The sequence below is a fragment of the Martes martes genome (genome assembly GCF_963455335.1).
Source record: "Martes martes genome assembly, chromosome: 3".
NCBI classification, from domain to species: domain Eukaryota; kingdom Metazoa; phylum Chordata; class Mammalia; order Carnivora; family Mustelidae; genus Martes; species Martes martes.
This window is the reverse complement of record NC_137890.1, coordinates 115,175,195-115,187,498: the sequence shown is the minus strand read 5'-3', so window position 1 is coordinate 115,187,498 and position 12,304 is coordinate 115,175,195. Positions and strand designations below refer to the sequence as shown.

The following is a 12,304-nucleotide window of genomic DNA, read 5'->3' as shown; positions in this document are numbered from 1 at the left end:
TGGAGATGCCTCCTCCTTCTGTTCCATTTACTATGTTCAGAAGACAAATCACAAGATGTAATCTGTCACAATGCCCCAGTTAAACCCGCCAATACACACGTCATCCGTGATTACCTTTGCAGGCTATGGCTCCAGCTTCATATTCTCCCACAGATATTCACGGGCTTTGTAATTCCCAGGCATAGCCCAAGCATCAGAGCTCCATGGAATGGGAAACGTTGAGAAAGACTTGCAGGAACACAGGGAACAGTGGGTGTCTGTGCAGTCCTCCTGCATCGCAGAACCCCTACATTCTGGGACCTGTGGGGTCATTTCCCACTGATGCTGAAATTCGCTTTGTCATTGGGTTCCTTCGGAGGACTCCCTTCTCATCTTAAATACACAGCTTCAGCCTAAATATTATCTACATCTAAAGTTTTACTACATAAGTCACCTTTAACAATCTGATATCTGGAAAAAGGCCTCCTCTGAGTTCTTTGGAGAATCACAATTTCAAGCAAGATGGTTAAGACATCATAAAAGCACATCATTTGCCATGCCCTCAATTCCACTTACCAAACGTTCACCTGGCATCCATCCTTCCCATTTTTAATTGATTAAGGCAGTTTATTGTCTGGCTTTCACGCAACACTAAGCAAACCACGAATGAGGGTATTTCTCATACACAATGCCTGTGTGGCCACAGGGTTCCAGTGACCTGAGCTACAGAAGTCTCCTTGCTCAAGCAGATCTAATCATCCTGCAGCCTGCCGTTCATTATTCTCCAAAGGCTTCACACTCCAACGTCCTCTCCTAAGATCTCAGACCTATACGTTAATACTCTCAGTAGGCTAAACAGGAACACAAACATGCCAACCCTTCTCAAAAGATGCCAATTATCTTCCAACATTCAACATGGACAGGGCTCCAACGCATTGGCTGAAGAAAGTCACTGCGCTAAAGTATTATTGGAATAAGTGCCTTACTCGGGCAAGAAGAAATTCAGCTATCTGCTGACCTTCATCTCAACCTTACCTTAGAAAAAAGTTTAAGACACTTATTTATATCAGTTGCTCTCATTTCAGTGCTGAAGGAACAAATGTCAGGTTTTCTGGTTCCTCACTAAAAAATAAATAAAAACAGATATTTGAGCCAAGGGGGAGGGCAGGCAGGCTGACTTTACTCATGCTTTGAGGCTGAGTGGCTGTCTACTGAAATGAACTCTCTTTTCAGGCCAACAATGGTTCTACCTGATACTGGCCTTGAGGACTTCAATGAGAATGTCTTCAGGATGACTCAAGAAAAAACAGACCAGACAAAGTTTAACTCAGTTTTATTTTCCACTTTTAGTATTTTTCAAATTATACAACATGCAGTCTGCCAGAGTATCCATACATCTTCATTTTAGAACCTAGAGGATAACCAAAATTTTCCACGGGCCAGGGGAGGGTTACTTTCAGATCTTTTGTTACATGTACTATATATTACAGCATCATTACCTGGTATAAATGGCCATTTCCCCCCTCAAACCACCCAAACAAGTCTGTCCACAATTTTTTTTAATGAAAGCTACTGTACAGATACATAAAGCCCAGAGAACACACATCTGCAGTACACATTACATACTTTACAAACTAGACATGTATAATCCTACAGAATGCCCTATTCCCCTTATAGCTGCACACGATGAAAAGTCTTTAAAACTGGTACACAAGATGTAAATGTGTAAGCAGACTTTATGGAGCAAGGCTTCCTTTGGCAGTTACCTGGCCCTTGTTCAATACTTTAAGAAAGGCTAAATTGTTAGTGTTATATAAAACCATCTAGACTATGATGGTTCCTTTAGCTCACGAAAGATATTAAGGGTGAGACAATGAAGTGAAATCCTCCCCCTGCCCACTTCCAGTGAAAAACTTTCCCAATGTGTTATGTAGCCAGACTCTAAATGTCTTCAGCTCTGCTAAAAAAAAAAAAAATAAATAAATAAATACACTTCAGAGAGGGGACTGTTAAGACTTTTATTTGCTTTCAGTTATTCCTCTAGGAAAAGAAGACTGATAATTCCCCCATGAGTCTTGGTGATGGCTTGGTCTGGCCTTAGACAGAAATATCACTCCTTCATGTGAAGTTAGGGCATCAAAAGTCACTAGATGCTACATTCTAGACAAAGATTTTTATTTCTTCGTTTATCCCAATATTTCTGTAAATTCTAATTTTTGTAATCACATGATACTATTTCAAGTCTTACTCCACACTTATTCTCCCTACTACCTGCCAAACAAGCAAACTGTACAGCATTTGAAAAGATGATGCATTTGTACAGAATTCTCTAGTAACTGACCAAAACACATTTGGCGTTAATATATTTTAGTCTCCAACCATATATCCTTTTCTTAAGTTTTAAAATCACTCTATGAATTGATAATACAGTCAATGAAGGAATATACTACATTATAAAAATGCAATTGGTTAAACTAAATCCAACCATGAACGTTGATATTCCAAAGAGCATTTCTCTAATTTAATAATCCACCATCCTGCAGGTAGAGATTATTTGTATAAATCAACTGGCTATTCCCTTATAGCATCAAAAAGTAAACTTTCAAGAAGTAGCATGAGATATAAAATTATTCACAGGAGAAACACACATTCTCTCTCTCTCTCTCTCCCACAAAAAATGAGCATACAACCAAAAATATAATCATAGGCTCAGCCATTCAGAAGTGTGGGTTTTATAGTTAGAGTACAAATGTAAAGGAGTAAGAATTCTTTTCAAATGAAAAAGTTGCATAAATGTGGCTTTTTAAAAAGTGGCCTATAGAGGACATGGTCCTGGTCTTAGTTTATCATATAAAGTAATATTTAGGGATCCACTTGAATATGCTGTATAATCCATTCCAATCATCTGCCCACCTTTTAGTCAAGTGCAGGAAAGTTAGTTTTGAGGTCCTATAAAGATTGAAGCTATGTGAACTGACTGGCTGATCAGCAAGTAGCAGAATTATCTTTTAGGGACATCAAAGCCAACTTTCTCTGTGAATAAAAGTCATGTGAATTTTGTGAGTCCCTTGTGGAGATCAAGAAATACGGAATGACAAGTGAAACGTGTGGCTCTTTTTGAAACATGAAAGGGCCAAGCAACTCTTTAGAAATAGAAAAGGGGTGCTGAGGGAAAAGTTACTTTGGGGAGATTTTAAAACAATCTAATAACAAGAGAGCCCCGAAAAAGAATTATTGCCCTTTGTTCAATTTCTGCACATAAACACAGTTGCATAATAGACAATAGTGGTGTGACAGCTATTAATTGGCAATCCTCTCCAAGACCAATGTTTTAGCTTCTAAAATCAGAGCCAAACATATTCACAGCAAGATGATAATCTATGGCATACGTTATTACCTGATACAGTTGGCAAAACCTGCCCAACAAGGACCCTTCTACCAGACTGCAAATCGCCATGGAGCAGCTGTATTGGGCAAGTACTGGCAATTTACGAAAATCAAAAGAAGAATTTTTAAAGTGTAAATGAATGCAAAATCATCAACTTTGTGAAATAAATACTTCAGTAGAATTGCTCTTCTTTCTCCTTACTCCCCCCCCCCAAAAAACAAAACACATATAAACAAAGTGCAACGTTTAACAAATAAATAAAGTCAAAGCAGCTTTGCTGTGTCGGGTTAATTTTACACAAGAAAAGTGTGGAAGTTGATTCAGAATCCTCAGTGCTTTACACACGCGCACACACACTCTCACTCTCTAACTACAACTCACACAGTGAAGAGAAAGCTCGAGGTCTCCCCGGCCTACACTTCATTCCAGTGGTGACAGCAGCAGGGACAGTGCCCGCTCCCTCAGCTTGGGCAGGCACCGAGATGGGATGGGTGCTTTCACGGACATTGGTCTGGTTGTCACGGACTTACCCTTAAATTTGTCAAAACTAGTAGCAGCACACAAGACCAAGTTAATTGAATCCTTGTCAGCTTCCCTGAAGACTTTCCTACTTGGAAATCAATCCTTTTAAAATCCTCAGCTGGAAGAAAGAGTTGATTCAGCTTTTAAATTTGTATGTTGAAAAAAACCAATAGTTATATGTAAAAAAAAAAAAAAAAAATCCATCCATACTAATTTCTTCACATTCTTGTCAAGATGAAACCTATCTATCTGATGCCAAAGAGAGAAGTCAAATAAACATTCAGCAATGAAGGGTTAAAATAACAACTTATTCATAGGCACAAAAAGTTGTCAGTCACTCCCCCGCCCCAGGGCTTCCTTTTCCAACCGCTGGAATTGATCCTGGATTTCAATGGGCGGTACCCCCTTGAGGCTTAAGATGGTTCCCTGTGGAGAGAGGCAAGAGGCCATCCCCAGCGTGCCTGCTCTGGTAGGATCTGGGAGGAGGACCCCAGGAGGGGCGGGTCGCCCCAATTCCAATCATCCAACTTTGCAGCATTTTCAACACTTCTGAAGGAAGGCTGTTCAAACTGGGCTGGCTGAGACTAGTCGCTGCAGGTTTAGTAGCAAGCAGCTCTGGTGGATTTGATGACTTTTTGCATTTACCTAGATGTGTTTGAGTGAACAAATTCTACACAGCTACTGTCAGATTGTTTCTCTGCCTCGGAGAAATTTGCTTTGCATTTTAACGGGTGCCCTACGAAAAGCTGTCTTTTACAGCTCCAAAGATGTGACGGGGGTATTCAAAATGCTTCTTTGGGGTAATTTGTTTCGGAAAAGTGTTCAGAATGAAAATTTTGAACCTTGTAGCAGCACTTTTTTTGTTCCCTAAAAATATAAAGGAATGTGTTTTCCAGGAAACCAGACAGTTGCAACGGAGCATGACCCCCCGCCTCCATGGCACTTGGTTGCTACTCCCCCTCCCAACACCCCCCCAACCCCCTCCAACACCCCCTACCCGTCCCTGGGAATGGCACACTAGGGCGTTTGCTGGGATGGCAGACTGCAGAGGAAGGAGGCTCCGGGATGGCCCAGAGACCACCCAACGGCCTAGGCCCTGGCACTCGTTCCCAGGATTGAGTGGATCTTCTGGAATCGGCCCCTTCAGGTTTCTCAGGAAGCGAGAAGTCCAAGCACACGTCTGTACACACAGAGATTCTACACAGCTCAAATATCTGAAACCGGTGTACTGCAGATGGCTGGGGTAAGCCCGTGTAAAAGAAAATGGAAACCGTGTAGGAGGGGAAACAAAAAATAAAGGAACTGGTGATTAACGGAGTCCTGGACATGCTACGTGGGGAGCCGTATCTGTTGAGAGAGAACCAGAGAGAGAACACGGGGGTTAGAGGACATCATGGAATTTCACTCCTCAGAAAAGTGTTTCGATATTTGGAGTATCTGCAGTGATCAGATATTGAGGGAAACGTTCTAGGTATTTAGACCGGAGCTGTCCAGTAGAAAGACCAGTTGAGCCACATATTTAATTTAAATTTTCAAGTGGCCACATTAAAAGTAGAAAGAAACAAGTAAAATTAATTTCAGCAATATATTTTATTTAACCCGAGAAATTCAATATATTGTCCTTTCCACGGGGGATCAGTACAATGTGTTGAGAAATCTTACGTTACACTGTCACTATGGGGTTCCTTCAGTCTCCCACAGTGTTTGCAACGTGGTGTAGGTTTTATACTTTCGGCACATTTTGATGTGGACTTGGCCACATCTTGAGTGCTCAGTAGCCACACATGGCTGGTGGCTATTGGGGTGCACAGCACAGCCTCCTACTTACTGCTTCCGCCCTGACAACGCTCTCTTCCAAAAGTCCGTATCTATCGACACTGGTGGTATTCAGAGAAACACCACGCATTTTCTCATTCCTCAGATGGACTTGAACACCACTCGCACTTGCCAGGGGTTTTGAGGGAGGTCCCACATGGCCCCTAACCCAGGAAAGAGGTTCCTGGTCCTGACTGAAATGTAGGACTCCCCTTTCTGGGCTGATGAAGTTACTCAGAAGGCATCCCTTTGATTTCACCCCACTTCCCACCAGAGGTCTGTCCCATCATACTCAGGTCTGCAGGATAAAAGTCTGGGGCTAGTCCTGACTTAGAGGCCAGCCCTGAGTGGTCTCTGTTACCTTCGGACCAACTCCAGTAAAACCCACTTTCAGGAAGGAACCAAGAGGTTCAGCTTCCCAACAGCCGGGAGCCCTGGGTCTGTTAGTGGTTTTCCTATACGTTTCGTGCAGAGCTCACGGGGCTTTGCCGTGGGGAGGGAGCCACAGCAGGGGTATGTTGAGCCTCATCCTCGAGAGACATGGGCAATGCCCAGCACAGAAATATGACAGACACTAAGAAAAGCCCATGTGCTCTTCTGATTTTAAAAGGACTCCATAACCTGACACACTGTGCTTTCTCTTTTTGCCTCTAGAAGGCTTAGATTCCCGTTCAGGGCTCAGCTGTGGTAAACACCCAGCTCAGATTCCTGCTACAATGCCCTCTCCCCCTCTAATGTGTTTTTCTTCACTCTCCCAACTTGTGTGTTATAATATTGTAAGCAACCTCATGTCGTTTATATAAGTAAGCAGGATGTAAATTATAAATAAATATAAAAAATTCAGGGTGTGGAAAGGGGTTATAAAAGTAGATAAAGAGCAAAATCGGTTGGGGCGGGAAGAGGAGAAAGAAAAAATTACAATACCCCCTCCTCCCAGACACAAAAATATAAAAACTCAGAGAGCTCATTTGGTAAGTACCATCTCTTGCTCCGATGGTGTAACTACTCAGAGGTATAAAGCTGCTCAATCAAAAATGGCTTAAACAACCTTATATGTTAATATTCATGTCATTTTTAGATGTCACAGAGATTTGTCTATGGGAAGAGCATCTTTAATGTTTAGCCTATTTGGTAAGATTTTGTGCTTATTATTAGAACAAGAAATGAAAATTCCAAAAGCCTGGTCATAGTGGTCATCTAAATTCATTTTGAGCTGAAAACCAAGCGGGATGCTTCCTGAATATCCCCATTTAAATTCCCATTTCGCTTTCCTTACAGGTTCATTTCTCCAAGCACACGATCTCATCATTACTTACGGGTCACCCTGGTCCGATGGGATGGTCTTCCTACGTGCCCGGGGGGCAGGGAGGTACGAGCACATGTCTTAAGTTGCAGGGTTAGGGCTTACCGGGATGACAGCAGGCACCTCTTACAGAGCCTCGGGTTAGACACACACTCAATGGGTGGCCTCAGCAATGCCCGCGGACCATGAAGTCACACGATTCCCACCAGCCGGCCTTTCATTCAAATCCCCCACCCTTCCATGTGTAAGAGTCAGCACGTCTGGCTAACAGTACGGAAGAAACAAGGGGCCCCAGAGGACATCCAGCCTGCTTAGTCACCTCAAGGAGGGCCAGAAAAGACAGATGTCGACAGGCTGCCCAAAGGAAAAACACAGGGAGTCCACCAATAAATTGTCCTTGAATCTCAAGAGCTTGTTCCTCTTCATCCTGAGTTACAGATTTTGCCAGCCTGTCTGCCAATGCAGTCCTCCCAGCAGGCCCAAGAAGAAAGGAGTCGGCTGAGATACTCCCATCCATCCCCCAACTATCTGAATGTTCATCTCTTCTGATAAATTCGGGAGAGAAAATGGACAGAACGTATAAAGGTAAATGGCTTAGCTCCTGCAGAAACCACTTCTGACCGCTCTGATCGCCGAGAGCGGCCAACCCGGAGAGGCTGACACACCTCAAGTAGACTGACAACCCAGCTCTGTTGACCCACTTGGATGGCTTGGAGTTGTTACTCTCCGGAAAGCATGGTACTGGCCCGAGTGACCCGCTATGAGGCCGTCCCTGGGCCTTTGCCAAATTGGAGATGGTAATTCAGAGTGGCAACGTGTGACCAGGCTTAGAAGGAAATAAAATTGCCTTTCTTTAGAAGGGGTGAGAAGGCTGAAGAAAGAAGCGAATTATACAAGGGCTTTGTTTTGCAAGAAGTATTCAGAGATTTTCCCCCAACTTCAGCTTTTGCAATTGCTCGCAAGAGGATTTATGCTTAATCCAAATAGTACATAGTTTTACCTTTTCTCTTGCATTTCTACCATTCAGTGCCCACATTGTAAGAATGGCCAATTGTACTCTATGTACGACTGCTGGAGAGAAGTGGGTTTATCTCCCAGGAGCATTAGTGCAGTCTGCTGTGTGGGGGAGAATCGTTCTTCCTTCCAGGTCCTCACGATTGCTCCCTTTATGCGCACAACGCTGGCTTCCAAGTCCCATGCCACAGTGCCCGCGTACACTTCCTTCTGCCCCCTCTCCCTGAGTCCTGCTTTGTCTATGCTGCTTAGGTCTGCCCCTGTGACCACTGTAACATTGGCTGATACTCGGGTGGCTCTCATTTCTCCTAGAACTTTCCACTCTACTTTCACATCTCTCATCCAATTCTCAGAGGAAGCTTGTGATGAAGGAGGTGCTATGGGGGTACCTGGGTGGCTCAGCTGGTTAAGCATCTGACTTCATGATCTTAGGCTCCCTGCTCAGCAGGGAATCTGCTGTTCTCTCTCCCTCTGCCCCTCCCCCAACTCGGGCACACTAGCACGTATGCGCTCTCAAAGAAATAAATAAAATCTTAAAAAAAGAGAGAGAGAGAGAAGGTGCTATGATCATAACTTCTCCACACCTAAGAATTCTGTCTGGAGTGACAAGGCTGGGTTTTCTTCAACTGAAACAAGACACTGCAACCGAGAGAATGTGGAAGCAGATATGGGAATCCAGGGTCATCGTCCACTAAGCCAAATATTAAAGAGCTTTGCAAAACTGCAAAGCAATTGCCATTCTCCACTTTGTTTTGGAAAATAATTACGTTTCATTAAAAGTGGCATTTGTGTTAACAGTAGTGATACTTAAAATTTTTTTGCTTCAATTTATATCAATAACATAAACCATATCAAGAGACACAGTCCAGGAATATAAAATCTCTTTGATGTCAGTACTTTTATTTAAGACTACAAGGGGTCTTAAGGCCAGGAAGCTTGGGAACTGCTGCACAGGGGATCAGAGTTCAGGGTCCACCACAGACAAGATGTGTGATCCTGACAGTTCATTTGGCCTCTTTGTAAAATGTAGGATGGCGTAACGTCAACATGGGCCAACGCCAGGTGTCTGCTCCTGCCAGGCACCTGCCTAATTAATTGTATTAAAGCATTGAATCCTCACAGCCACCCTGTAAGTAAGTACAGTCATTTGGCACATTTTACAGAGGACAGTGAGGCACAGTGAGATGAAGTAACTTACCTAGGACATGGCCAACCTGGGATTCAACTCCAGGCAGCCCAGTTCCATATCCTGAATCCACAGCCCCTCAGCTATATACCCCTGCTTGTAACAGACCCCCCCTGCATAGAGGGGACTCACATTCTTGTGACTCAGTCATTTCATTGCTAGGATTTCCCAACAGCAGTAGCAAGTCGGACGGCCTAGTGGCTCAGGTGTAGACCACTGGTGTGGCTTAAAGATCCCACGTGGCTTGCTGTGAAGACAACTTCCTGACTTCATTACTTTGGAGGATTAAATCTGAAAGCAGCTTCATGCCCACCCTTCACATAGGGAGTGAACCCATTTCTGCTGTGGGCACAAGGCAACTCGTACATTTTAGGTATATGTGATATTTTTTATTTGTGATTAAGTGGGTATCATCACCGAGAGAATGGTCAAGGTGAAGCCCAGCAATGATGCAAGATGGTTTGGATCCAGGTACTCAGGACAGAGAGGAGAGTAACAAGAAGGAAAGACAGATTTAGAAAAGCAAATAGAGTATAAATGAGGAAGTGCCAGCCTGAACATCAGGGTAGACTAAGGACTAAAATAAAGGGCTGCCTTTTTGTTCTAGTAGTCAAAAGCTTCAAAAGAAAATTCTATTCTGCCTGAGGTAAAGGAAAACAATGAAGGGGGGGGCGGGTGTGCGGGTGTTGAGAGGTGAACTTCCTAGTTCAAAGACAGAAGAGCTAGAGGCTTATGTGAACCTCAAGTTTAGGGCTTTAGTTGAAGGTAGTAAATGTGGGGAAATGGTCAGGGACATTCAGTCAAATAAATCTGAGGTTTAAGTACTAGCCTAGAAAATACTGGACTTCCTGTCTCTAAGGTACACTTGGAATTTCCCCTATTCAGTATAGCTTCCTATGACTATATATATATATATATATATATATATTTTTTTTTTTTTTTTTAAGATTTTACTTATTTGACAGAGAGAGAGAAAACACAAGCAAGGGGAGCTGTAGGCAAAGAGAGAGGGAGAGAGCCTGATGCAGGACCCCAGGATCATGACCTGAGCTGAAGGCAGACGCTTAATCCACTGAGCCACCCAGGTGCCCCTGTGACAGACTTCAGAGTAGGAAACCATTTGTGCATTCCAAATGTCTGGGCCAAGCCTGAAGAGCCTGACTGTGACTGGCACACAGGCAACATGGGGTCCAGGATTTCAGGGCCTCAGTCACAGATGACCATTGTGGCAGCAAAAGGGAACAGTCGTGAAAGCCTGGAGATCTGTGTTCTGTGTCTGCTTCCAGCACACAACTTAAGAATGTAAAGACAGTACTTTTGCTAACAACTAATGGATCTATTCATAATAAAGGCCTTAAAGTGTAAAACCTGAAGAGGACAGAGCCATCTTACAGTGACTGTCACACACATCAGAGATACAGAGGTCATAACAGTATACTTGGTCTGCTTTGATGGCTCTTTGTAGCTGCACTCACCCCTTTGAACCTACTGTAAATCGCAGACGTGCTTTTCCAGGGCTGCATGAAATCACAGTCTAAAAACATGGGACTGCGTCTCCGTGAGAGCCCTCATCAGTCCCTGATGGCTCTACCACTGTGATTTTACCCAATACTTTATCAAAGTTTACTGAAACTTTATATTTTTTTTTAAAGATTTTATTTATTTATTTGACAGACAGAGATCACAAGTAGGCAGAGAGGCAGGCAGACAGAGAGGAGGAACAGGCTCCCTGCTGAGCAGAGAGCCCGATGCGGGGCTCGATCCCAGGACCCTGAGATCATGACCCGAGCCAAAGGCAGAGGCTTTAACCCACTGAGCCACCCAGGCGCCCCTGAAACTTTATATTTTTAAAAGGCTTTATTTACTTATTTGAGATGGCAGGGCGAGGGGGAGGGGAGCAGAGCAGAGGGAGAGGAACAAAGAGGCTCCATGCTGAGCACAGGGCCTGAGGCAGGGCTCCACCCCACGCTGAGATCATAACCTGAGCCAAAACCGAGTCAGATGCTCAACGAACTGAGCCACCCAGGCACCCCAAAACTTCATAGGCTGTGATTTCTAGACTTAATAAAAGTACAGTCCTCAAAATAACAGAGTCTTTATCTATATCAACAAAGTGAGTGGCATTCTGGGCCTTTCGTTCATTTCACAGTATTTTCAATTTCATGTTTTTCTTTTCACAAAAATCTGAAGCATTAATCTATGCATACTCTAGGGGCGCTTAGGCAGCTCAGCTGGTTAAGTGGGTAAGCATTTGCCTCTAGATTTTAGCGGGTCAAGACCTCAGGGTGGTGAGATCAAGCCCTGTGTCAGACTGCACACTCAGCAGGGAGTCTGCTTCTCACTTGCTCCCTCTTCCTCTCCTGCCCACACTTTCTCTCAAATAAATAAAATCTTTTTTAAAAATATGTGGGTATTCTAGATTATCTAGCTGACTACCTTACAACCAAGCATTTCCACACAACTTTAGCCCCACACACGCTTTATGCTACGACCAAGTGGACGCTACTGCTCGCAGCTTAAATATCCTCCAGCTAAAGCTGGACGCAAGGGGACAGTGATGCGTTCCAGCCACAAGACAGCAAAATGGCTTGCAGGTATGCAGCGATGCTGCAGTGTCTCACTTCCCTCCTCCCTCCCTCCTTCCTTCCCTCCTCTCTTTCCTTTCTCTTTTTCTCTCTTTCTCTCCTCCTCTCTTTTCCTTCCTTTCTTTCCTTCCCTTCCTTTTTTTTCTTCAATATTTAATTTTTAAGTAATCTCCGCACCCAACATGGGGCTTGAATTTATAACCCCAAGATCAAGACTCACATGCTCTACCACCTAAGCCAGCTAGGCACCCCTCAGTGGTTTTAACACAGAAAGGGAATGAAAGAAGTGAGCCCTGTCATGACACACAGAAGCAGCCTAGGCAAGCCAGACTCTACCAGAAGCAACGCATACCGGAGTCACATTGCACCCAGCTCTTTTCAGAGAAAAGCCATCTTTCATTAACTTCTGTTAAGGTTGGTAATTTGATTTTGGTTTATGGTTCATTTCAATCTAACTTCTAAATTTGTTTTGGACTTGGTAGTTGTTTAAGATCTGTAAATGTACGCTATTA

The 12,304-nt window shown here is 43.7% G+C and overlaps 1 protein-coding gene across 1 annotated transcript in view; it reads right to left on the bottom strand.

Moving 5' to 3' along the window:
- Positions 1-5,128: 5,128 nt before the first annotated feature.
- KIF5C (kinesin family member 5C) overlaps positions 5,129-12,304 on the bottom strand; it is a 149,938-nt gene continuing 142,762 nt past the window's right edge. Inside the window, exon 26 of the mRNA XM_080799464.1 lies at positions 5,129-5,236. The gene's annotated coding sequence lies outside the window, so the exon portion shown is untranslated. The remainder of the gene's footprint in view (positions 5,237-12,304) is intronic.